Raw genomic sequence first — 26,928 nt, 5'->3', positions numbered from 1 at the left:
ATTTATGATTTTTTAACTCCTAACCAGTAACAGTTTATCCAATTGCGCAACCCGCACAAATCTAACCTATCCGCATGCATAAATAGGGCAAGTCCGGGTCTATTTTTACATTCAAAATTGGGTTTGGGTCAGATCTGAATCTACCCGCGCAAATCCACAATCCGTCTACAGATTATGTTTAAAATAAAAAAAATAAAAAAAATCTCACTCATGTTGAACTAAAAAAATCTTCATTCTTTTGATCATCTCCTCTCTCTCTCTCTCTCACTCTCTCTCATCTGGCCCTTGTCTTTTTTTCTCTCTCTTTCTTTCTTTTTCTCATCTCGCCTACTTCTTTCTTCTCCTTCCCATCGTCATCACCACCACCATCTCTCGCCCCTTGCTCATTGTCTCTTTCATCTCCTATTTGTTGCCATCTCTTTCCTCTCCTCTACTCTACCATCGTCGTCGTCTCTTGTAGATCAGCCCCTTACTCCATCGCCGATTTATCACCTACCGCATATCAACCCAGCCATGTCGTTGGTTGCTTGCCATTGTCCTCTCCTCTTCTCCTTGTCGCCGTCGACCAATCGCAAACCATATCTAGAGATGCGAGATCTAGAAGATATAGAAACTACACACACACTATCACAACCCAAACCCGCCCCTATGGGTTTAGCACCATGATCGGCTAGTAATCCGTGGATTACCAAAGGCCTCTGAACAGATTAGCAAATAATAAGGGACTGCGGAGGCAATAATACAAAATAGACAAGGTCCAATGAGCTGTGATAACATACATGAGACGGAACATTTCAAAACTTATATATATACATAAGCATGCCAATCAAAGGACACCAATATTTACAAAGTATTATATCTCAAGACCTATCCTTACAACACATACAGAGACTAGCATGAGTACAAAAACAACCATGGCTTTAAACTCGATCGGAACCTCCTCAGGAGGCACATCGGTTGGCTGACAAAAACGAAACAGAAGGCCGTCAACTCTGGCCCTGGTGCTCAGCCTTTTTGATCATCCCCCTGAGCTCACATACCCGTTCAAGTTCGACGATCCCATGTATAACGTTTATTATGCCTTGGGGTGGACCGTCGACCGGCATCCCGTTTGGTCTGTTTAGGTCCTGGGGGTTGGTTGTGTTCCCCCTTCTATATACTGGTCTAGGTGTCTAGCAGCCACTAACTCCTCCAGATGTTGCCTCAATGGTGTGTAATTTTCAGTTCGGTGCCCCTTCTCATCATGGAAGGTGCAACAGGACCTCTCGTTATAGCCCCTTTGTGCTTCTCCCACTTGGCAGGTCGTCGAACGAAGGGTTCATCACGTATTTCGCTAAGAATCCGGTAGAGGTTTATTGAATACTGTGGTGATGGCAGTGCGGACTCTTAACTTCCTTTTTTCTGGGTCCTCTCTGTTGGCTCGCCTGCCTCGTCCATTCCTGCTTGATTGTTCTACCGTGTTGACTTTTGATGTAGTCTTTTTATCTGGTATTGCTGCTGCGCCAGATTTGGCTTTAGCACGGACGCTATCTTCCTCTATTCTGATATGTTAATGCACTTTCTCTATTAGGGCCTCCATCGTGAGGGGTGGCATCATTGTCATTGAGTCCCTCAATTTGTTATCGACTAGTAAACCTCGTTTGTATTGTGCGATGGTGAGATTTGTAGGGCAATCCCCAATCTGGTTGAAAGTCTCCTAGTAGCGACTGTTGTAAGACCTAAATGTCTCTTTTTCGCTTATGTCAATGGAGAGTAGCTGGTCGATATCCACGAGTGTTTTGGTATTCATTCTAAATCTAGTCACGAACGCTTCTGCCAATTGTGCCCACGAGGCTATGTTGCCTTCCGGCAGTCTTTCGAACCAAGTTAGGCCCAGGTCGCCCAGGCTGGATGGAAACAGGATACACATTAAAGCTTCGTTTCGCCGGTATACTGTCATAACTTGGCGAAAGTGGCTTAAGTGCATGTAAGGATCTGACTTCCCCTCATAAGTAGTGAATTTGGGCTGGTGGAAGCCTGAGGGTAGTGCTGCGTTCTCAATTGCCGGAACGAACGGCGAGCTTTGCAACCTTGCTAATGCTTTATCCGTTGGTTCATAAGCAAGGTGTGACATTGGCATCCCTACCTTGACACTCCCATGTGTCCTAGGGGCCAATCGCTGCAAGGCTGAAACTCTACGAGGGTCACGAGCCCTGGTGTCCTCCTTCCAACAGGCCCTCTCCTCTAGCACTGATCGCAAGTCTGTTGACCTAGGCAACTCTGTGTGCCTAGATGTCGTTTGGTGCGTGTGCGAAAGCCGATAGCTGCTTCCCTCTGTATATGACCTTTTAGTCCTCGTTCTCTCAGACCTAGAGTGACGAGTCCCGGAAGTTATTGATTGAGTGTCGCTTGTTCTAAGGCTCTTATTTTCTGCTTGTGATGGTGTGACATGTCTGTCACCATCTTCCGAGTGGTAAGGGGGCGTGTTGCCTTTGTATCCCCCTTCTGTCGCCACCATTTTTTCCTTGATCTGGCATTTCATGGTCTCCATGTCTGCCACCATCCTTCTTATTAACTCATTTTGCTTCCTCACCCGATCCTCCAGAACTTGAGGATCCAACCTTTGCTTTTGTCTTTCAGGACTCTAAGAGTGACGGGGACTAGTGTCCCTTCTCTTTCGTGTGTCCTTTCGGGAGTTCCGTCACTGGGCTTCTAATTCTGCCATGGGTGGGATAGAAGGTAAACCTTCGCGCCTCTCACCCCCTTCCGGGGTTTGCCCATCAATAGCAGATTGCGGCAAGTTTTCATTGTGAGCCATTGATTTTAACTAGAGAGGAAAACTCGATCGAAAGGTTTTGTTCTTTGTGTAATTCCCACAGACGGCGCCAATTGTACGAGCACGAAATAATCTTCTCGTATAATCCTGTTGATCAAGTTTGTACTCCTCCAAATATCATCGTTTTACTCCCTGAAAACACAAATGTGAGCTAGCCGGCAGGTGTGTGCCGGGTACCTCTTCGATGCTAAGTCAACCAATAGACAATGGACAAAAGTTCTGTGTATTTGAGATTCAAGATTGTGGTACCTGTACATATGTCCTGCTATGAGCTTTTATAGATTCTGCCTGGCACAATCCTAGTAGGACTCTTATTCTCCAATGTAGAATCCTCCTAGGAATCAGAAAGGTAATGCTTATCTTTCTACACCCCCCTCATTGCTTAACCAAGTGAGATGGTTTTACCACGATAGCACGACAAAAGAGCCAATCTACCACTAACCTTCGGACACAGTTAGCTCGGCGCATTCATGAGTAATGCCTAGCTTGGTCCTTGTTCATTCAGACCTCGGTCCAAAATACTTAAACCGAGCTAATTGCAGCCATTCTTGACCGAGCTAACAAGGTCTAGTCGCGAAGCCTATTTACCTCGGCCCATAGCTCGACCCACTCTCTATCCAGACCTAGCTTGGCCCAAACTTCACACAAATTACCCTCTCAGAAGCCATTGGTGAAGTTCGATGTTGAAGATGGTGGATTGATGATTGATGAAGAACGACGATGATGGTAGATGGAGCATGGAAAAAAAACGACGGTAATGGCAAAGACGAAAGAAGACGACAATGTTGGGCGAGCGAGTCAAACGGTTGAGAGATGGTGAAGTATAGATTGGCGACGGTAGAGATGATTGGTGAGCAATGGTGGTGGTAGTGGCTGGCAAAGGTAATGGTGGTGATCGGTGGCGGTAGCAGTGGTTAGTGACAGACGACGATGGTGGTTGCGGGTGGATGGCCATGGCCATAGCTACAATGGTGGTATTTTCTAGAGAGAAAGAGATGAGAAAGAAGAAAAGTTTTGGAAAAATGATCATAAGAGAAGTTAATATAAATTGAAAAAATTAATGAATAATAAATATTATAAACAATTAAAGATTTATAAAGTGTTTGGGATGGTTTAAATAAGGATTTTTACCAGCTGGTAGTAGGGGCAAAATCGAAATAAAAAAATATAACAAGACTTCCTGATACATGAGATAGAAACTTAAGACCTAATAGATAATAGATTCAATTATTAGGACCGACTGGAAAAAATCCCATAAAAAAATTGGAGTAATACAAGAAAGATTAGGCTTTTTGAGAATTCATTTCAAAGTTTGGGTTTGCGGCAGTTGTTTGATTTGGGGATTATGTGGGCTTGTAGTAGTTGATGGATTTGGTGATTGTAAGTTTTTTTTTGGTGATTGTTGGGCTAATGTAAGGGTGTAATTTTGGACCGGCCCGGCCTATGTCGGGCCTTGCAGGCTCCCGTCAAAAAATCGGCCCGGTCCGGCCCACGGGCCAGAAAACTAGGCCCAGGCCCTAGCCCAAGCCCAGGGGTATTCAAGCTTTGGGCGGCCCAGTGGGCGAGGTCTCAGGCTTGGGCTGGGGCTTTGGGCGGGCCTAAACAATTTTTTTTAATTTTTCCCACCAAAATTTTATTATTTTTCATTAAAAAAAAATGGGTATCGGGGTGGGCCGAGCCTTGGCCCGGGCTTTTGGGCGGGCCTTGAGCGGGTCAAGGGTTGGGTCGGGCTTCAAAATGATGGCCCAGGCCTTAGCCCAGGCCCAAGGCATCGGGCTGGGCTTGGGCTCGGGCCAGGCTGACCTCGGGCCGCGGACGGGTTTCGGGCCGCCCGCGGGCCACGGGCCAAAATTACACCCCTAGGCTAACAGTATACTTCTTAAATTTATAATTACTCATTTATCGATTGATTAAAAAAAAAAATCAATTGGGTGCTGTTTAGGATGTGAGATCCATCATCAAAATCATTTGTGAGTTGAATTGTTGATTTTTATACGTTGTACATGGGGGGCATTCATTAAACAAAATTAAATTCATTCAATTATTATAATTATATAATTTTTATGAACGTGTATTTCAAAGTTATTATTTATTTTTATGATAAAATCTAAATTTGTTTGGGTACGTTATATAATCATATTTTTTATTTTTTTTATTTATTTTTAAATCCTATCACTTTTTTACTTTTTCGTATATTTTTTTATAAAAAATTAAAGTGTACACTTATTTAAATTATTTTAAACAATTATAAAAATATAAAACATATGTCCTCAAACTTCAAGAGCACTTGTCATGACCTTTTTTTAAAAAAAATGGTCAAGAAACTTAGAAAGAGAGAGAGAGAGAGTCACGTAAAATATTGTTCAAGATTCAACAGTCATCCCATTTCATAAGTCAGAGAAGCAACTAAGCTGATTACAATTACTACAACACGCTTGTCTGTCTTGAAAATGCTTTGAAACAAAACATAATTATTTTAGTATTATCTTCTGACCATAATAATCAATCAATCAAAAGAACTCAAAAAAAAAAAAAAAATAGAAAACTTACAACATGGGGAGAAAAAGAAATTGAGCCAATTGGGTTGAGAGGTTACATGCTTCTCACCCCTCTGCTAAGTCCTCCCAACACTTGCCCACAACAACAACAACAGCTTCACATCTACTCATCATAATTGTGACCTTCTTTCCTTTTCTGTCCCTTTCCTTTTCATTTTCTTCTTGGGCCTTGTTAATGTATATTAAAGTATTTAAAAAAACATTATACAATTTTTTATTACATGTATTTTCATATAAAATATTTAAACTTTTTAACCTTTACATGTTCGCGATAAAAAAAAAAAAAAAAAAAAAAAACCTTTACATGTTAACAAAAACTCTTCACGTTATAAATGATATTTTCTATTAATGCTCCGTTTGTTTGACAAAATATATATATATATATATATATATTATGTGTTTATCATAGAAAATAAATTTATTTAAGTTAAAAAATATTTTTCCACTTTTAAAAGATAAAAAATAATTTTCCAATTAAGATCTTATTAATATCATCGCCCCCAACCACCTCCATCTTGCTATTACCACCACCACTATTAATGCAATCATTGCTATTGCTACTATCACCACCACACTCCTTACCATTACTCTCATTAACCCACCACCAACACCACTTTTACCCCAACATTACCACCTCTACTATGCCATTGCTACCACTAAGTGGGTGAATATCTGGGCCTTTGAGTAATATTTGAGATGTTGGTTTGGGTGCTAATTTAAGTATCGTTTGTTTTCAGTGGTAGAATTAATGGAGGCGATTAATTGTGAAGGAATTGATAATGAAGAGATTAAGTAAAATTGAGTTTGTTTTGATGGTAGTTGTTGGCGTAGGAATCGTAAAATTTTTTTTTATAAAATAATAAAACAAATAAAAAAAAATACAAAAACATTATAAACATTAATGTTAAAAAAAATGCCCAACATGTAAAAAATAAAAACAAAAATAAAAATAGTTCGGCAGACTGTTTTTTTAAGACCACCTCCACCTCCTCCATCTCAATCCCCCTCCTAAAGCCCAACCAAATTCGGATCTCCATCTCAAGGAAATGGGATTACTGCTGTGCCTTAATAGGAGGTTTATTATGGACTTATTTTTATGATCCGAACTGTCATTTTGTAGGGTTTGTTAAGTACTTCATGCCTACAAAAAAATCATATTAATCGGATATCAATAACTATATGATTGATCATATAGCTATTGATATCCGATTAATATGATTTTTAGTAAGAATAAAGTACTCAACAAATCTTATAAAATGAACGGTTTGGATCATAAAAATAAGTCTATAATAAACCTCCAATTGATACACAACAGTTACTATTGTTCTCCTATCTCAATCCCTTCTCCAAATTTATAAACAAACATAATATTAAATAAGTTTCACCTCTATCTTAATCCAATTTCTACCTATATACCCAAAACAAATGGGGCTTAATCAGTGCAATAATAAAAACATTGAAAAAAGGCTAATATAACCAAAAAAAAGTTTTGCGCAACAGGTGAAGGTTGAAGAGGCAGCCCCTGAGGAAATTACCAAAATACCCCGAAAACTTTAATTTTTAATGTCATTTTGCAAGTGTCACATCAAGGGTAAAATGGCAAAATACTTATTCCAAACACATTTTCCCATACAAAAAAGCCTAAACATCATTCCAAACCTAACTTTTTTCCACAAATTAAAATAACCAAAACCCACTAATAGCCTATCCCACACAAAAGCTTTTGCTTGGCTGATTTATTGACCATGGTGTTTGGGTGATTAGAAGTATTTATCATTTGGGCCTTTTTATGAAACTTCAGAGAATTAGATGGGTTGCCAATTTGTAGGTCCAGAGAGTCAAAATATTGGGCTGTAATTTGGGGCTATCCATATCGGCCATTTAAAATAGAAAAATGTTTTGAAATTTTAATTTGTAAGTTCTAAAGCTAGTTCTAATGAGCTGATAGTAAGTCTCACACATTGTGATGTGATGTTTTAATCTTGATTTTTTTTCCCCTTGTCATGTTATTAGTACTCTATTAGAGTATCAAAACTAATACTCTGAATCATTGTTGATTTAAAACATAATAGACAGATTTTATGATATACTCCAAAACATTGAAAATCATAACTTTTTTAGGCAGGATTAATACGCTTTTTGAATGAGTTTTTACTGATTTAGACCAACAGCAAGTGTGTGTGTGTGTTTTTTTTCCCACACAATTTGGAAGCACGTGAAAAAAACCAATTTCATCTATCAATTAGTCAAGGAATCCTTGTAGTGTGTGTGCCCTTCAATCGCCCATCTCAAATACTTTTTCATAATATGAATAATTTATTGTGTAAAACTCTCATTCATAAGATTATTTATTTAATAAAGTATATTATTAGTAGTTATAAGAATGAATTATATCTGTCTTAAAAATATGAAAGAGAAATATGATTTAAGAATATTTTTTTTAAAAAAAATAATTTGATCCTGATTACTGATATTCGATTAATTAAATTCTTTATATAAATTATTTTTTAATAAACATAATAAATAAATTATTTAAAGCATTCACCTGGATTCAAAGTGAAGCACATGGAAACAAAGGATATGGTAAACAAAGTCCGGTAGGGTGATCGTGGTTGGTGGGTGGAAACTCATTTAAGAGGGAGCAAGCTGAAAACAACTACTATTATGGAGTATGTATGGATTGATAGTCAAAGTTTTTTGCAAAAAATAGTCAACATTGATCCCTACAGAAAAATAGTACCACAACTCAATGGCATAGTTAGGAATTTCGGGTTTATTTAGCAAAACATCATCATCAATGTCATTATATCATATTTTTAATTTTACACAACTAAACAATATTAACATTTATATGATACTTTATAAATTTCATACATTCTCAATTATATTGACAAAACCAATCCAAACTAGTCAAATTACAAATAAAACAAAATATTGGGATATCAAAATCGTTAGAGCGAGTTTTTTTTTGGGAGGGTCGGGGTCAATATGTAAAGTTTTCAGAATGGTTAATTTATGTGTAGAATGTGAAAGAAGGAGAGAAGAGAGATAAGAGAGAAAAAGTGATTGATTGATATATATATATATGTATATATATATATATATGATATAAGAGAAGGAGAGATGAGATAGTAAAAATGATTGAAAATAGTTTTGAGAAAATTATGAACCAAATAAATTTTAGATTTTGAGCCTCTTAAAAATTGTTTTCAAAACTAATTTTGTTTTATTTTATTTTTTGAAATTTAGTGGTGTCAACTAACACCACTGTGATGAACATAGCTACTCCCCTACCACAATTACTATGCATTTATTGCACCATTTTTTTTTTTATAGATTTTATTTGGAGTTACGCTTGGTAATCTAAATGAATTATCAAATATCTTATCAAATTTCTTACATGTATGTGAGATCCACCCACATGTAATTTGTGTAGATTCCACACTCATATAAGAGATTTAATAAAATATTTAGTAATTCATTTAGGTCCATAACATTTTTTTTTTATATTTGATACACGCTATTAAGATTTCTTATAACTTTTTATAATATTTATTTTTTATTACAAGACATTTAGAAAAGCACAGCCAATAGCCTTGTATCTTGTAGTTTAGCCTACCCTCATGAGTCCTCCACTTCCCCAGTAGACTCCCCATGAGTTAATTAACGTTTTTATATCTTATAACTGTAATATTTCCTTCCATCACACCAATCAACCATCCTTGAGTTAAGAATTATTCTTTTTATATCTTATAACAGCTATTGAATGTTGTAATATTTCGATTTTTAATCGCATAACGTTTTGTGTGGCTATTTTAGCTAAAAAGCCTAGAGCTTTTTCTTTCCAAACAAGACAACTTCGACTATTAAGAAATTAATGGAATTTGAAGGTCCAAAAAAATCTTAGTTAGAACTTAATAAAGTATAAGTTCATAAATTAGAACTTATGTGTAAATGTCCCTATATTTTATAATTTTGACATAAAAATATAGTTTCATAATTTTTTAAGTTCAATAATTAATTAGTTTTATTTTTATCAATAATTGTTTGGGAAGTTGGGTTTGGATTGGGGTTGGTTAGGGATAAAATAGTTACAAAAAGACAACGATGGTTCTACATGCACCAATTAATATACTAATTAGTGTATCAATTGATAATGTGACCTAATTTAATAGGTTTTTGGTATTTGTAATTTGTACACTAGTTAGTACACTAATTTGTGCATATAGTATTATTCAAAAGTCAAAATAGGCCTTTTAGCCCCAAGCTAAAAATTGTTACATTCAAACCATAATCATGTTTTTTTTTTCTCTTACAAAAGTAAAAAAAGCCAAAAACACACTTTCCAAACGAGATTTTTTAACATCAGGTTAATAGTCAAAAAGTTAAAAAATTAAAAAATCAACCCATATCTCAAACGAAAACGATGCGCGACACGCATGTCACAGAAGTGTATATGAAAGTGCACATTCTATGCAATGGAAGGGCATCAAACATGTACTCTGGTGCCTCCGATTTACCTTTCGGAGGACTTTGTAATACACTCAGCTCAAAAAGGGCACACCCTGTTTATGTTGGCAAGAGATAACATCTGCTGCTGCTTTAATTGCCATTCTGACTTGAAGCAGGCTTACACTTGGGGTCGAGATACGCTCATACTCCAGAGAAATGGCGAGGTCTGGGAAGGTGCACCTGAAATGCAGTCTCAGATCTTGCCAAAGCTGGAACACCCTAAGACGCTCCAAATTTTCCTTTTTTTTCTTTTGCTTTGCAGTCTGGAACCTACATAGCTTCAGATAGGTCCTTGTTCTCCTGTTCACACTTATCGGGGGTGGACCCTGCAGTTTTATGAAAAAACAAATACTGTTTCGCACAAATGTGGAGAATGGCACAGCACTCTGAGCACAAGATGATTTTTGAAATTAAATAAGGGTTTTTCAAACCGGGGTATCGAGCCTACAACTGAACACAGCGGGGAGGACTCAAACAAAGGGACACGACCTAAACACAACGAGACACGCTCGAAAAAGACCTAAAACAAAGGTTGAGATAAACAAAACAAAAGACACGACATACAGACGCGTTAACGAAGACGGGGGACCTCGGATCACGAGGAGCCAGTTCAATCTGGGTATTGTTTCCCACCCTTTCTGATTTGTGATTCTCACATCACTCGACCCTCAAGCTCGGATTTTCTCTCAAAACCCTTTTCCTCACTTTTCTCTCAACTCACACCTCTCTATTCTTCATTCTCTCATTTTTCGTCCCTCCCCAAGGTGATCAATGAATGAATAGGAAGTTGCGGGTTCATGCCCAATGCCGTTAGCTCACGGCTATTTGTTCTGGTGGGTAGAGTGCCCTTCTGGCAAGTATGTTGACGACCGGGGGGGGGGACAGAGCGCCTGGCTCAACTGTGCCCCTAATTCATCACTTTAACCATTCTTTGTTTTTGCTTTCTACTAAAACAGTTTTGATCAAAATGAGAGTCGGATTAACGTACTTGTTCGATTTTTCTTATTTGAAAACCATGCAAGTCAGGCTGTAAGCACTGAAAAGTTTCCTTTTTGGGTCCAAGACAAAGGTCCAGTTCTGGAAAATGGAATAGTTTTCGAGAAAATAGTCAACCTCAGTAAAAATTTTCAAAAACTATTTTACAAACAGTCAGTGCTCACCGAGCATGGGACTTACTCTTTGAGATGCGCAACCTCGGATCGGAGGCAATGGAAAATTGCCCCTGGTTTAAAGGGGGGTGGATAGCAACGGAAAGTTGCCCCTGGTTTGAATGGCGGCTCACGATGACTCGTGGCAACGGAAAGTTGCCCCTTGTTTGGATGGTGCCGCAGCAGTCCGCAAACAGTCTTCATTGGCGGTGGCCGAGCTCTTGGACACAGAGATGACGAAGACGGTCACAACAAATATATGGACACAGTCACCTTGGAGGCGTTGGCGACTGGACTTTGGGATGAAGTTGAAACCATTTGTATGGACTGAGACGCTATGAAAGCGTTGGGGGCTGGACTTCATGATGAAGTTGCCTACGTATCCCAAACATGGGAATCAAGCGTTACGTAGTTCCGGTTAAGGTACACTCGGGTATTTTAACCTTCACTTTTTCAGGCTCTAACTTTTGCCAAGGCGCCCGATGCAGGTTTTCGACCTTGCGAGCTTCTTTTTATTCATTTTCTTTTGTTCTTTTCTTTTTCTTTTCTTCTTCTTGCATTTTTTTCTTTTCTTTTCTTTTCTTTTCATTGTTGTATATTTTGCTTTTTTTGTATTTTTCTCTTGCTCTAACTTTTGCCTGGGTCGCCCTTCCGGGTTTTCGGCCTAGCGAGCCTCTCAAAGGGTAAAAGTGTAACAAGTCCATGCCAAATGGTTTTTTGAGTTGAAGCCTCTCTGTGTCTAGGAGAACGGCTGTTGCAATGATTTGTAGGAGAATCTATCATGGCTGCTCCACGAGCTCCTTCTGGTGAGATCTACTCCTTTGATGCAGATTCGGCTTTGGTGCCTCTTGCTCGTGGACTGCCCCTGATCTGGCCATACAGACCTTGCATGACGTTTGACCGTTGAACTTTCTGAACGTTCTGAACGGGTTCAAAGTTTGAAAACGAACGGGTTGAATCTTGAGGCTGAGAGCGATCCTAAGCTGCGCAATCTCAAGAGCGATTCCACACAGGTCTTCACAGGGCCACGTAAAACATTTGTTTTTGAAAGTTTTTAAGAAAGCGACAAATCGCTCGCGCCGAAGATAGTGTGGAACCAATCTGGATCAAGCCAGGATCATTCTCAGTACCCACGCCGACAAGCATGGTTTCATTCATTAAAAGGCTTAGCACGCCTCTCTTTCTCTCAATTTGATCAAAATTTTGCAAAACCCGAGGAATTCCTTCCTCTTCGTTTTCATCACCGTAGTGTTCAAAAGGGTTTTTTTTGAAAAAAACTTTAGGTTAATGCAACGAGTTTGGCGCGCAGGAGAACAGGCGAGATGTACTGTCAGCCCAATCAAATTCTCTGGCATTTAAACTGAAAGCAAGCATGAAAATGAGATAGCAACAGCTGTTTCATTCGGATTTGTTGGTGCAACTGGCCCCTCGGCAGAAACAGACTCAAAAACAAAAACAGGTAATTATAAGACAAAACGGTGTTCGAGGCAACAACTCCAGAATCACCTAGTATTCTATACAAAGGGGACTGACTCGCTACAACAAGACAGACCCTTAAGCAAAAAGACTGACTCAAGACAAAGAGACAAACTCAAAACAAAAGACTGACTCGATACCCAAGCCAGGATTTACAAAGTTAGCGTTCACAGCCACTCAAAAATGCGTGCCAGACGCCACATTCAAAATACATCCAGATGCCGCCCGCAGGTGGTTCACCTTCTGATTACATACTTGCAGTATCTGTGTCCTCACAATCCAATAGCTGAGTGGTAACGGACTTGGCTGAGGTGGGCGGGAGGATAACCTCGTTGTCAATCAAATCTTGCACCTCATGACGGAGGCGGAAGAAATTATCGGTAGCATGGCCTGTCTGCTGGTGGTACGCACAGTACTGAGCAGCATCATGCGTAGCAGGGAGATTTTTCGGGAGAGGCCGAGGCTCCAAGGGTTTAAGGTGTCCCCTCTCGGCAAGGATCTGAAGTGCCTTGGACAGAGGCATGTAGAGAGCATGAAAGGTCCTGCGCCCCCGGGGCAGGTACTTTGGAGTCTGAGCGCTCTTACTAGCCGCACAAGCGAAAGGGTCGGCAGGCGCCACCTTAGCTTTCTGATCTTTCCCGGGTGCAGGGGCGGGAACAGGAGGAACTGTTCTTGCATGACGGGGCCTATCCCGATTTTCTGACTGGCTTGAACTACCCTCAGGTGAAGTGGGGAAAGCATCCTCCGCAGTCTTTGCCACAACTGCGGATATCTATTGCTTGTTCATCCCCCCGGCTTTCAAAGCCTCGACTGCCCACAGCAGTTGTTCAATGGGATCGGCATCTGTCTTCATTTTGTCTTTTCCTCTGGCCTCAGCCTGATGGAGGGTTTGGGTTGATGTTGATATGTCATTGCCATAGCTGGAGGCCATCTCCGGTTGGCTAAGTTCGATCACAATTCGCCCCAACAGCGGGGTTTCCTGGGGTACAAAACTCCCGGCATACGGTGCGGCTGGAGGTGAAGCTGACATTCCGTAGGCGAGATCCGCCACAGACCTCTGGAGATCACCTATCATCCCCATCAGTTCAAATGTAGTAGGCTCGCGAGCCTAATATAACTGGGGTGCCCAGACCGGGTGCACAACAGGCGACCTGGGTGGATGTGACACATCAATGCTGGCCTCACTTTACAGAGTGATCCCCTGCTCCAATGCAGCCGTCATAACTACAATCTCTTCTGAATTCTGTGTCATCATAAGCCCTGCCTCGGCGGGGGGAAACACTAACTATTCTGTATCAATTCTCTGGACACTCTGAACTGAAAGAAGAAACAAACAGCATTTCAGCCCAAACAGATCAAACACTGGTGTAGCTGAACAACTGTACTCTACTGCTGATCACTGTTCCCAGAAATCACTGTCCCCAAAAACTGAACCCGATACCTGCAGATAACTGATTCTCATAAACTGATACTGATACCTTCAGGCCTAATACTCAATCTTGCAAACTGATATGCACGTTCCTGTAGAGCGACACTCTAAAAGCACATAGCAGGTAAAGAGAGCCAAAACACCCCTATGTTGGGGTAGGGTTTCCCTGTCCTATTTTGTCAGGAGCTAGGGTTTCACTATGCACGTAGCAGTTTTCAAACAACCTAACATCGGGTAAGCAGCCCGTCCTAACTTGGAATGGTCACTATAGATCCGAATATGCACTAGGTCGAATGGTCAAGAAGGGTGCCCCGGTAAAATCGGGGTTTGTGTTCCCATACTGTCAGAGCCCATAACCGGTCAGCCTTATGGTCATGCCTTGACAAGACAAGCCTCCGGCAAACCGTTCAGGAATGGCAGATGGCAAACACTGTGTTCCTAGGCGCACCAATGCACATGCAATGCAAAGAAACATATAAGTGTAATCAAAACAGGATATCACGAGTTCGAGTCAAGCTCTCTAAAATCCCCAGCAGAGTCGCCAGAAACTGTAGACGCGCCCGCGTGGGGCCCCGCTACAGTTCGGACTCGATTTTTGTTCGCGGTTCTTAATCTTGAACCAAAGAGTCCAAATCCGGCAAATCGTTTTGAGAAACAGATTTTTTGAAAAAAAGTGCCAAACATGGACTGCTTTGCCAGATACAGAGTCGCCACCTAAATATTTTTTAATGGGGAAATTTAGGAAACCCTGACTCGGTGCCGAAGGCCACATGTCCGTCATCACCGGAGTTGTCTCAGCTCAGGAGCTTGGGTACGATCGGGGAAGGTCAGCTATGAGCACCCCCTTTCGCCCGGTCCGAAGACCGGCCTCTACTAACCATGATATCTGATTTTGAAAACGTTATGTGTTCTTATTCCATTTATTGGCCTAGAATTACTATGTTATGCGCGCAGCAAACAAGTATAGACTAGATTGCCTAATTTGAAAATAAGCATTGCATATCCGTTTGTTTTAGAAAACACTTTGGAATTTGCTACTCGCAAGTAGGCTAAAATACGGATTTCAACGAGTTTTTCCAACTCAAGCAATCCAACCTTCACCCACAAGCATTCAAACAGTTTATCTCATATAAGCACTTAGCCACATGGCAAGCATACTGTCATGGCAACATTCACACGCATGCGAGATGCTAAATCATAAATACTTACATCGTACTCCGTGCCAAAAACAGGAACATGTTAGTAATCAATGCATGATCCAAGTCCATGTTAAGTGCCTAATGCATCGCATACAAAATGTCATTAGAGTAGGCTCGGCTAGTCTATGAATGACATGTGAAGATGCACAAATAACATGTATTCAATTTTGAAATTTGAAGTACAAATGCAGTTAGCATGATGTACCGAGCCTGATGCATGCAAAGCAAATGTATGAATGCACGCATGCATTGCATAAGGTATGCTAATTTAAACGTGCCCTAATACTAACCATCAAAGCAGGTAAATAAAAGGGAAGAAAGAAGTGGGGATTGGAAGACATACACGCCACTCACCCACACTTATTACAGATTTGCCCTCGCTCGGAGGGACCGAATAAATATTACAAATTAATTAACTACGCAAGCTAATTAAATATTACAAATTGCCTAATTAATTAATAAACTAATTAAACTAGGAAAAACAGTAAACCGCCTCGGGAGGAGGGCCAGATGCAATGCATGCTCGGTCCTGCTCGGAAATGCACCGCCATGCATAGGCTGCCTCTGTTTTCCTTCCTTCACTCCTCTGGAGGTTGTCAAAACCTCAGGATTACTTCCTTGGACATCGGGGAACACCACCGGCTGAATGGAATTACCATCGGCAGTGGGATGTGGCCACCGGCCATTGGTGAAGCTATCGGCAGAGAAGGGATTGCCGGTCGGCACTGGGAACTGCCGGTCGGCAAAGTGTTCCTGCAGAATCTGCAATTGACAGCAACAGAGGGCAAGGCAAAGCATGGCGGCACAATTCAAGGCATATATGCACCAATCATGTCCGCTATCATGTTTGTGACTCAAAAGGACATGTGTCTCGATTCTCGAACCACCAATCACGCATTTCCATGCATGATGGCCCAAGGAGTCAAGTGTGCAACTTTCATGTCAAATGAAATGCAAACCATACAAACAAACCAAGGCCCAATTCCCATCACCAATTCAAGGAACAAGGCATGTATGTAAGATGCAATGCAACCTAGACATACAAGCTAAGGATGCAACATGGCATGGCAAGACATTTATGCAAGCATACAAGCAAACATGAGGCGATACCAACCAATGAAAGAGTGGTCTAAAACATGATTTGGGCAGCTCTAAATAGGCCCAAAACAGTAGCCAAAGTGACCAAAACAAGGGACCAAAATACACATACACGCATGCACATGTTAAGGCCCAAATGCTTAAGCATCAAAAGGCTATTTCTAAGCACGTTTGAATGAGGCAATCATGGACAAATAGCATGCAAGGTAAGCATTGTAAATCATGTTAGGATGATGTCAAACCAAGCAACAAGATAGGCTAAGCATTAGCATGCGAATGGTCCAAGTACTTGGAGCAAGTCAAGGGGGTTTGAACCATGGCTAAGCCAACCAAGCCTCACAAGGCTAAGAGGACTTAAAATAGGATCAAGGCAGACCTAGACCACGCAATGGGGACTCCCTAGATGGCATCTAAGTGGCTCAAATTCAAAGGCATACGCAATGCCCAAAACATGGAGCATACTACACAAGCTTTCAAAGCATTAAAGATGCGTCCAAGGTAAACATATAGGCATGCAAATGGGACTGAAATGACATGGTAGATGGTTCCAAATCACCAAATCAATACAAAAATGTCGTGCTATACATTCACACGCTTAAGGCCAACAAGCCGGAATGCAAAGGGGCTATACTAAGCATGCCAAATCCGACCCAAACAACCATGGACAGACCTAAAACATGGCAAAATATGCACAAAACCTTCATAAGACTAAGCCTAAAACATGCTTGAACAAGGTCTAACAACCTAAGGCATATTAAGGCCATAACATGGCATCACATGGTAGGTATGCTAAGCATGCATGGTGTACCAAAACCAAGTAAAAACAGAGGCATATTACAACATAATAAGTACAAAAAACAACTAAGGCATGGCCAACATGAAGCTTAGCTAGGTGCTCCCTCAAGAGGCCAAAAATGGTCCTTTTCAAGGACAACAAGGAGAGGGGGTGGCCCTCCCCTTTTGGAGACTTCAAGGCACCATCTCCACCACTGAAATCCCTCAAGATTTCAGTGGTGAAGAGGCCCAAACACCAAAGTCTCGAAACTGGCTCAAAATGGGGCCTTTCAAGGCCTAAGAGGGGTCAAACACCCTCAAACCACAAAACACTCTTAATAAACAATCAAGAAGGCTAAAAAACAGAAATTTTTTGTATTATACACTAAGCACAAAAACAGTTCAAAGATAGGCAAAAACAAGATGCAAAAATGGGAAATAAAAAGGAAGTTTCTCACCCTTGTAGACCACCTTCACAAATGATGCTCCAATGGCCCTCCTTGGCTTGAATCCAACACCAAAACACCAAAATCAGCCCCTTAGAACCTCAGGAGCCAAAGGAAGGTGAAACACTAGGTGTTTGTGTGCAATAGTATGAACTAAAACACCTAGAGCACAAAGAGAGAAAAACAGAGATAGGATATGTATCAAACCCTAACCCTAAAACCAGAGCTTCTCTCTGTCTTTTTATCTCTAAAAATGTCTCAAGTGTCTAACCCTTAAGCCAAGAGACAAGGCTCTCTCTTATAGAGCTTTTTGTCTTGTAAAGCTTACAAGACAAGCTTCTAAAGAGGGAGATCCCTCCATACACGTGTATGGAGGGGAGCCAAAAGCAAGATAGCTGTCTTAAAATATCTGCAAAAGCAGATGCACAGTAGTCGACCGGCCAAAAATGTCATTTTGACAAAAATGAGTGCCGACCGGCAACAAAAGGTGCCGACCGGCAAAATACATTGCCGATGGCATCAAAAACCAGCCGGTGGCCTCTAGCCACTGCCGGTGGTATGTGGGGATGCCTCACAAAGCATTCCCTGCCCCTCCAAGGCAAAACACAAGTGTTTGGTGCAAAACCAGACACTAAACGGTCGAGTTCGGAGATCCTGAGACAAGGCGCGTAGCCGAGACTTCCGGGAACTCCAAATGAACACAAACATGGATAATCACCGAGTGTTCCAAGCGGTGACGTCCAAGTCTTGAGGACGGTCAAAAATGGGGTGTCTACACTTATTTATGATGTGTGCATGATATGGCATCACTTCTTATGTAATTTCAAAGCATAAACTCCTGCCGTACTCTTATGTTTATCGCTCTTTCATTGTGTTTAAGAGTTGTGCCTTTATGCCTTGTTTGTGAGCTAATACATGAGCATACTTTTCTTGCCATCTATGCTACAAGTCCAGCATGTTTTTGTTTCTATTTCGACCTGCCTTAGGTCTATTTTGAATGGTTAAGGTCATTTGAGCATTGCTTAGTATGGTTGTAATGTAAAGGGCCTTGACTAGCTTTGAGTTTTGGGGCCTTTAACATGTTGTGCATGTGATGTTTGCATGGTATGGCACCATTTGGCATGTAATTTCAGTGCATTTAGTGTAGACACACTCTCATACACTTCACTTCTTCATAGCTCTTGAGAGTTGTACCTTATGCTTTGTTTGTGAGCCAACGCATGTGCATGCATTTCTTGCCTTTCATGCTATCATTTCAGCTCACTTTGGCCACTATTTTGGCATGCATGAGGTCTGTTTAGGGGTGGTTTAGTCCTTTGAGCATTGTGTTGCATGGTTCTAGTGTTATGCTCTTTGCTAGCTTTAATGCTTTAAACCCTCTAGCATGCTATACTTGTGATGTTCGCATGATATGTCATCATTTGACATGCAATTTCAGTGCTTATAGCCTTGTCATGCTCTCATGTATATCACTCTTTAATTATGTTTAAGAGTTGTGTTTCATGCCTTGTTAATGAGCCAATGCATGCACATCATTGCCTTGCCTTCCATGCTATCCTTTTAGAGCATTTTGGCCACTATTTTGGCATGCATAGGGTCTATCCATAGCTGGTTTGACCATTTGAGATTGATAGTGCATGCCTCATGTGTAATACACTTCACTAGCTTTAGTGCTCTTGGCCCTTGACATGTCTTGCATGCATTGTTTACATGATAGAGTCGTGTGTATGCCACTTTAGCATTGAAAGATGAGCATATGTGTGTTGCATTACATGTGTTTGGATCGGACGTTAATCCAAACACAAGGAATGTGGCACGTTTCATACTCGGAGTGATGAAACGTGTTGCATTTCTTGGTCGCCAACCCTCTTGATCATGCATGATAGAGGTGGAGGCTCTTATGTGTTGTTTGCGCATTTACTAACATTGTGCGAGCTTGGCTCTTTGGCCATCGTGCATTGAGATGCGTGATTGGTGGCTTGAAAGTCGAGTACTACGCTCCTTTGAGCTTGAGAAATGATAAGGAGAGTAGTTGCACACACATTTCCTTGTAAATGCATTTTTGTGCCTTTGTTGATCTCTGTTGTAGCAAAGTTGGGATTCTGGAACGAAAAGTGGCCGGCCGGCCACTTGCACTAGCCTGCCGACCACTTGAAGTGGCCGGAAGGCCACCTGTAGCAAAATTTTTCAAAATCTTCCTATTTTGGGGCAGATGCAACCTAAAAGTGTGTTTGATGCTCTGAGGTCACCGCAAGTGCAAACAGAGACAATTTATGGCAAGGCAATGCATTTTCGGGCGAAGCAAACCAAGCATGCATGTTTCCCTCCCCTCGAGGCCATTTTAACTGTGTTACTTAGTTAATTTTCCGGTTTTCTATAATTAATTAGTCAATGTGTTTAGCTAATTCAATTTATCTTTGTAATATTCTAATTAGCTTAGTATAGCTAGTTTCAATTCGGTTTGTAATTAATTAGCGAGAGTTAGTTAATTAGCTGGTTTGTAATAAGTAGCTTAGCTTAGCTCTTATTCATTCGGACCCTCCGTCGAGAGGGCACAATGTTGTAAGAAGGGTGCGTGTGTATGTGTATGACTTCCAACCCCACTTCTTTCTCCCTTGTACTTATCAGCTTTTGATGGTTAGTTTAGGGCATATCTCGATTAGCATACCTTATGCTTGCATGCACCGGGCTCGGCGCATCATACAAACTGCATTGTATTTCAATACACTTACTTGAATACGTGTTTCAAAGCATGTTATCAAGTGTTGCATTCATATGCCATCTTAGATAGTCGAGCCTACTTAGTTGCATTTTGCATATGTTGCATTAGGCTTTTAGCATAGTTAAGGATCATGCATAATTTCTAACTAGCTTTTGTTTTGGCTTGGAGTACACTATAAGTGTTTATGCTTTAGCATCTTTGCATGAGTGTGAGTGATTTCCATGTTTAGCATACTTGCCATGAGGCTATGTGCTTAAATGATAAACTGCATGAATGCCTGTGGATGAAGGCTTCATTACTTGAATTGGAACAATTCATCAAAATGTGAGTTTTAAGCCCACTTGTAGTGGCAAATCATCATGTTTTAAGCCGACTTGAGGGTGGCAAATCCGCGTTTTAGCCTACTTGAGAGTAGCATCTTCAAACCATTTTCAAAAAACAAACATGAGATGTTTTGTTCCAAATCGAGCGATTTGGTCTATACTTGTGTGTTGTGCGCATCACATGGTAAGTTAGCTAAATAAATCAAAAAAAGAACACATGTGTTTTTAAAACAACATATCATGTTTAGTAAAGGCCGATCTTTGATCGGGCGAGCCGGGGTGCTCATTTCAGGACCTTCCCCTCTCGTACCCAAGTTCCCGAACTGAGGCAACATTGGTGATGATGGACACGTGGCCTTTGGCACTAGTCAGGGTTTCCTAAATTTCTCAAAACAAAATATTTAGGTGGCGACTCTGAAATCTGGCAAAGTAGTCCATGTTTGGCGCTTTTTGATAAAAATCAGTTTTCCAAAACGATTTGCCGGATTTAGACTCTTTGGTGATTTATCAGTCTTACATTACACTTTGTGAGATTAGATTCAGAACCGTGACAGGAGTTCGAACTGTAGTAGCTATGAACCCAAATTCGCGCCCTCTCCGAAAGGAGAGGTGCACGGAGGAAGTTTGGGGCGGTCTACACCTAGCTGCATTGTATTTTCCATCAGTTTTTGTTTGTTGTCTTTTATATATGTGCATTAATGTTAATATGCTTTTCTGTAGGAGCTAAAGCAAACTCCTCACACTACAAAAGCTGGTATGTAGTTCATGCAAATGAAGTTTCACAAGGACATCCACAATGTTGAAGGAATTTAGATTGATTCTTGTGATCGTTGCTGGTTTTAATAGATTATTAACTATTTATTTGTTTATTTTATGCGGGGTGGAGTTGGGTTTCTTCAATGTTCAAAGGATTATTTTTATCTCATTTTAATTTCTTGCCTTCATAGGTCTGTACATTCATGGCCTTGCCTATGCAGCTTCTGGATATCACAAAGTTCTTGAGGAAAACCACAAACTATATAATCAAGTCCAGGACCTTAAGGGTAACTTTACTAGTTTCCTAACAGTCTAGCAATCACGCTCGCTTTTAAATTCTATCCAAGTCATCAAATGTATAGCGATCCCGGTTTCTAACTCGACCTTTATGGTGTTTCGGACTCGGGTCTTGTGGTTTAATGTTGTTGTTTATGTCTTTCCCTCTTATTGCCCTTTGAATTTGAGTTTTGGAATGTCTTGGGCGTGTTCAGAATAGGTTGGTTGGTTGTTGGTCTAGAACCTTGTTGCCTAGAATTTTGGTCTTCCGCTCGAGCGGGCCTTCTTGCGCTTCAGCGGGGTTTGCAATCACTCAGTATTTTGTGCGTCTGCAAAAATACTGCAGAAGTATTTTTCATGCTCGAGCAGAGTTTCTGACGCTCGAGCAGGTCTAAGCTCGAGCGGCCCCTCTGGCGCTCGAGCGACTGTTTGAAGTTTGTGAAAATACTACAAGTGTGTATTCTACACTCGAGTGGACCTCATTGCGCTCAATCGGGTATTGCTTTGTTATTATGTCTTGGTACTAGAGCGGCCTTTCTTGCACTCGAACGGGTCGAATATTTGTGCCTGATGCTCGAGCGTCAAACTCTCTGCTCAAACGGACTGTACATATATCAGATCGCGAAAGTGTCATTTTAAATCACTTTTTCTGTCATTTCTCTCTCTAAAACTTTCCAAAATCCTAAGTTGGGAGCTTCTCTTTTTAAAATACACTCTCTCTCTACATTTTGGCCTTGATCTAGTAATTTCCAACCCTTCTGCTTTCATTAAAAAGTTGGAGCTTCTCACGATCTCCCATTTGATCCACGTAAAATCAAGTTTGGGTGTCGTTGAGGTTTCTCCACTTCTCATTTGAGCTTCTACACTTGAGGTAGGGATGTTCTACTCTCCTATATGAGTTTTAACATAAGTATTAGTCATTTTGTATAAATGGTTGGTTTGTGGAAGATTTGGGTAAAATCAAGGTTAGGGTTTTGTCATTTGAAAGAGGGTTTCCCATTGTGGGGTTCCACATGTATGTGAGGTCTTGAATATGGGAATATTTTGGTATGTTGTGTGAAATTTGGCCTTGGGTGCAATGTTTGAGAAAATTGGGAGAATGTCCTACTTTGTGTTATACAAATTATTAGTTTAAATAGTGAGATCTTTGTGGAAACATGAAATTGGTTTGGAAATTATGAAATTGGGGGTAATTGTGATTGAATGGTGTAGTTAGATTGATGAATCACTCACCTTTGGAAAATGTGATATATTATTTGTTGAGAAATTTATTTACCTGTTTAGATATATCTGTTTTGGGCTGTCGGTGGAGGATAGCCATGATTGTTGTAGAACTTGCATGTTGATTAGGTAAATTGGAACTAATCGATTTGAATATGTCTTTAAATATGACAGTTGAAAGTAAACATTGTATATGTGGTTGAATTGGTCATTGTATATGACAACGTGTTTAAATACATTGTATATGTATCCTGTTTGGGAGGAGATAGGGGATGTACTCCATTGTGTGGGAGGAGATAGGGGATGGACTCCATGGATAATTAAGTTGGCCGGAGTGTCCTGGGTGAAAGTCCCGAAATCTTATTTATATTTGGGTGTCGGTTCCCTCGGACGTAGTTCCGTAAAATGGCAAAGTTATGGAAGTGTATGAATGATGTTTATAATTGAAGTATTGATGAATGAGTTGTAGTCTCATTTTGAATTGTTTTTATGATAATGAATTATGTCAACGAATTGACTTAAGTAATAACCGGAAGTGAATTGAAATGTGGGTATCAATGTTGATTGATTATGGAAAAGGTTTAAGATGGTTCATAAGTCTTAAACATTTATCGAATACTAATGTTTTAGTTAATTCTCATGTGTTGTTTATCATATCTCTACTAGGCATTGGCTCACCCTACTTGGGATATCATTTTTCAGGTACAGGTGATATGACGCCTCCAAGATCTTAGCTTGGGAGGTTTAGGAGTTGAAGGCTCCATGTTTTGTTATTTTGTTTTGTTGATTAAATGTAAATTCAAGCCGAAGGCTTTATATGTAAAGAGTTAGACATTTTCTTTTGTTGTGACCAAGTGGAAACTTGGAAAGTTATAAACCCGTAGGACATTTACTTTGTTAATAACATTTAATATTTTTATAAAGAAGACTCTGATGAATGAAAATGTATTCTTATCCCTATGTTCATGAAACTTGTTAATGAATGATTTATGTCTTAAATTGAGGGCGTTACAAAATGGATTGAATACATCTTTGTTTTTACTTACTTAGGAAGTATTAGGGTTTATTGTCGAGTTAGACCCTTCTTGGGTGGGCAATCAAAGTATCTAAGTACTGTGGAACATATAGAAGAGGGAACAATTACTATTACTGCACCATCAAAATACAGAAAAGGGCATAGGTCCTTCAACTTGAACAAAGTTTTTGGGCCATCTGCAACCCAAGGTTTGTGAGGTTCTGACTTTGGGATTTTATGAATCCTTACTTTTTAGAATTTCTTTAACTCTATCCCTTTGCCTTGTATTTCAGCAGAGGTTTTTTCAGATACCCAACCACTGATTCGATCTATTCTTGATGGGTATAATGTATGTATATTTGCATATGGCCAAATTGGATCAGGAAAAACTTACACAATAGTAAGATATGCTAACAATTATTTCTGAAATATCTATATCATGAGATATTTGTATAGCCAAACAAATAATTGATGGTTTCTTTTTTTAATACACAGAGTGGGCCCATGGATCTTACAGAGCAAAATCAAGGTGTAAATTACAGGGCATTGGACGATTTGTTTCTTCTGGCAGAACAAAGAAAGAACACCGTTAGCTATGATGTTTCTGTTCAATTGATTGAGATATATAGTGAGCAAGTTAGAGATCTACTCATTACTGATGGTCTTAACAAAAGATATCCTTTAATATTGGTTTTGTTCCATGCATTTTCAGATTGTCATTCAAACATATGAATCTTGACAAAAGATATCCTTTATAATAAACTGTTGATATTAAAAAACTAAATAGCATTTAAGACTCGAATTTTGTTTTAGTCTCTCCATACCATTGTCTGCACCTCACAGGATTTCCTTAATCTATCAACACATTAGAAATCCGCAACAGTTCTCAAACTAGACTCAATGTACCAGATGCAAGCCTTGTTCGAGTGACATCAACATCTGATGTTATTGATTTGATGAACTTAGGACAAAAGAATCGTGCGGTGGGTGCAACAACCCTCAATGAACATAGTAGTCGCTCTCATAGGTTTGTTGATTTGTTCCTCTTATGCATGCCTCTAAGAATTTCTCTTTTGGTATTGTTGACTTTTACTACTAATCAATTTGCAGTTGCTTGATGGTTTATGTCCAAGGAAGGGACTTGACATCTGGAACTATTCTTCGTGGCTGTATGCATTTAGTTGATCTGGCAGGAAGTGAGAGGGTAGACAAATCTGAAGTTACAGGAGACAGACTAAAAAAGGCGCAACATATAAAAAAATCTCTTTCAGCTTTGGGTGATGTGATCTATTCCCTTGCTCAGAAGAATTCACACGTCCCTTAAAGGAACAGCAAACTCATATAATCCCCGAGCTCGATGCTGTGATCTCTCCCCAAGACACTAATGTTTGTTCACATAGTCCCCGAGCTCGATGCTGTTAGAGAAACAATAAGTACACTCAAATTTTTCAAGCGTGTTGCCACCGTTGAACTTGGTGCTACCTGTGTAAACAAAAATAGTGCAGATGTTAAAGAGCTCAAAGAGCAGGTCCTTACATTGTCTTTGATGGCATAAGAAAATTTGACTCTTCTTTAGTTCTTTCATTTCACTAAATATTTTGAATTCTAATTTCAGATTGCTAATCTTAAAGCAGCCTTGGCAATGAAAGAAGGCCAAGTTGAGCCTATGCAACAGCAGAAAGTGTCTAGTAACCCATGTAGCACAGTGTCCTCACCTTATCATCCTAGGCCATAGAATGGAGATATATTGGCTGATCAGAAAAGTGACAGTAACATTTGTAGAAAAACCAAATGTACTAAATGATTCATTATTTAGTTTATTATATCATAGTTGTGTTGTGTTTTTTAGGCCTATTTTGAGAAGCAGGAAATATGTCAATTTTTAAATTTTTTTAGTATTTTTTGAAAGAACATACAAAAAAAATAAAGAAATAATATAACCTAAATAATTTAATAAGTTAATAAGCTTTTTTTTTTTAATTATCAAAATAAAACTTAGTTACCATGAAATACTATACAAATATTATAAAAAGGACCAAAAAAAAATATTTAACACGTCACAAGATATATATTTAGGCTAAGTTTGGGAAGTCCCAAATAAGCCAAAAAGTCAAAAAGTTACTCAAAAAGTTAAAAAGTTAACACTATTCACCAAAAGTCAACAATTACGGCTGCACAACTCCCAATTCAAATTTTCCTCTACAAACCAATTTTTATAATTTTTTATTACACATTTTTCCATAAAAAGTCAAAAAGTTAACCCAAACATCCATATTTTCAATCTCAATTTTTTAGTCCAAAAAGACAAAAAGTGCACTTATTTAGTCTTCCCAAACTTGGCCTTAATTCAACAACAATTAAGACCTCATAGAGGAGCTGAAGTGAAGTACCATTAACAATCATGCTAGTAACACTCTCAATTTCATGACACTAAACTTCACAAGTATAAGCAATATATTAGCGGATAAGTTCATTGACTTAATAGTTACATTACGACTGGATAGAAATGAAAATAATAACAAAAGTAGCTAAAATTATTTTTTTAATAATATTAAAAATACTAATTAATATATCAACAAACATTATTTACTAGACATAATGTCAGATGGGTTCCACACATGGGCGGAACCAAAAATTCTATTTAGAGGGGACCAAGATACGTGTCTAAAAAAAATTTGAGTTAGTTTGGTACACTAATAATTGAAATTAAAAAAATATATATTTTTTAAAATTTTTGGGGTTGTGGCACCCTTCAACTCTTACCTAGTCCGCTATTAGTTCCGCGTTAAGTGATGAATTTCACATGTATATTTAATATCTTAATTGATATGATTATTGATATATTAATTATTATTTTTGATACTTCTAATTATTTATAATAGTTCAGCATATGACATTTCAGCCATTGATTGGTAAAAGGGGAAATTACCACTATGTGGTATTCTTAAAAAATTATTCCACATTTATGAAAAAAATTATAGTTATAATTATTAATAAAATTAATCACTTTTCTATAATTATTTTTTTAAATTTATACTAATTTCTAATTTTTTTATGAAAAAATTGATAATGTTCTCAGTTTTAAAACTAGTTGAATCAAATCAATAAGTATAAAAGAAAAAAATTTTAATCTCATGCTCTCTTTTTTTCATCAGTTAGT

General features: G+C 39.3%; 1 pseudogene; it reads left to right on the top strand.

Annotated features, from left to right (window-relative positions):
- The window catches only part of LOC114295861 (kinesin-like protein KIN-14I), an 80,313-nt pseudogene extending 54,737 nt beyond the window's left edge, over window positions 1–25,576 (top strand).
- Window positions 25,577–26,928: the final 1,352 nt, after the last annotated feature.

This window comes from Camellia sinensis, chromosome 12 (genome assembly GCF_055761805.1).
Source record: "Camellia sinensis isolate YWXY chromosome 12, ASM5576180v1, whole genome shotgun sequence".
Classification (NCBI taxonomy): Eukaryota; Viridiplantae; Streptophyta; class Magnoliopsida; order Ericales; family Theaceae; genus Camellia; species Camellia sinensis.
The sequence above is the reverse complement of the archived record's forward strand: the minus strand, read 5'-3'. Positions and strand labels throughout refer to the sequence as shown.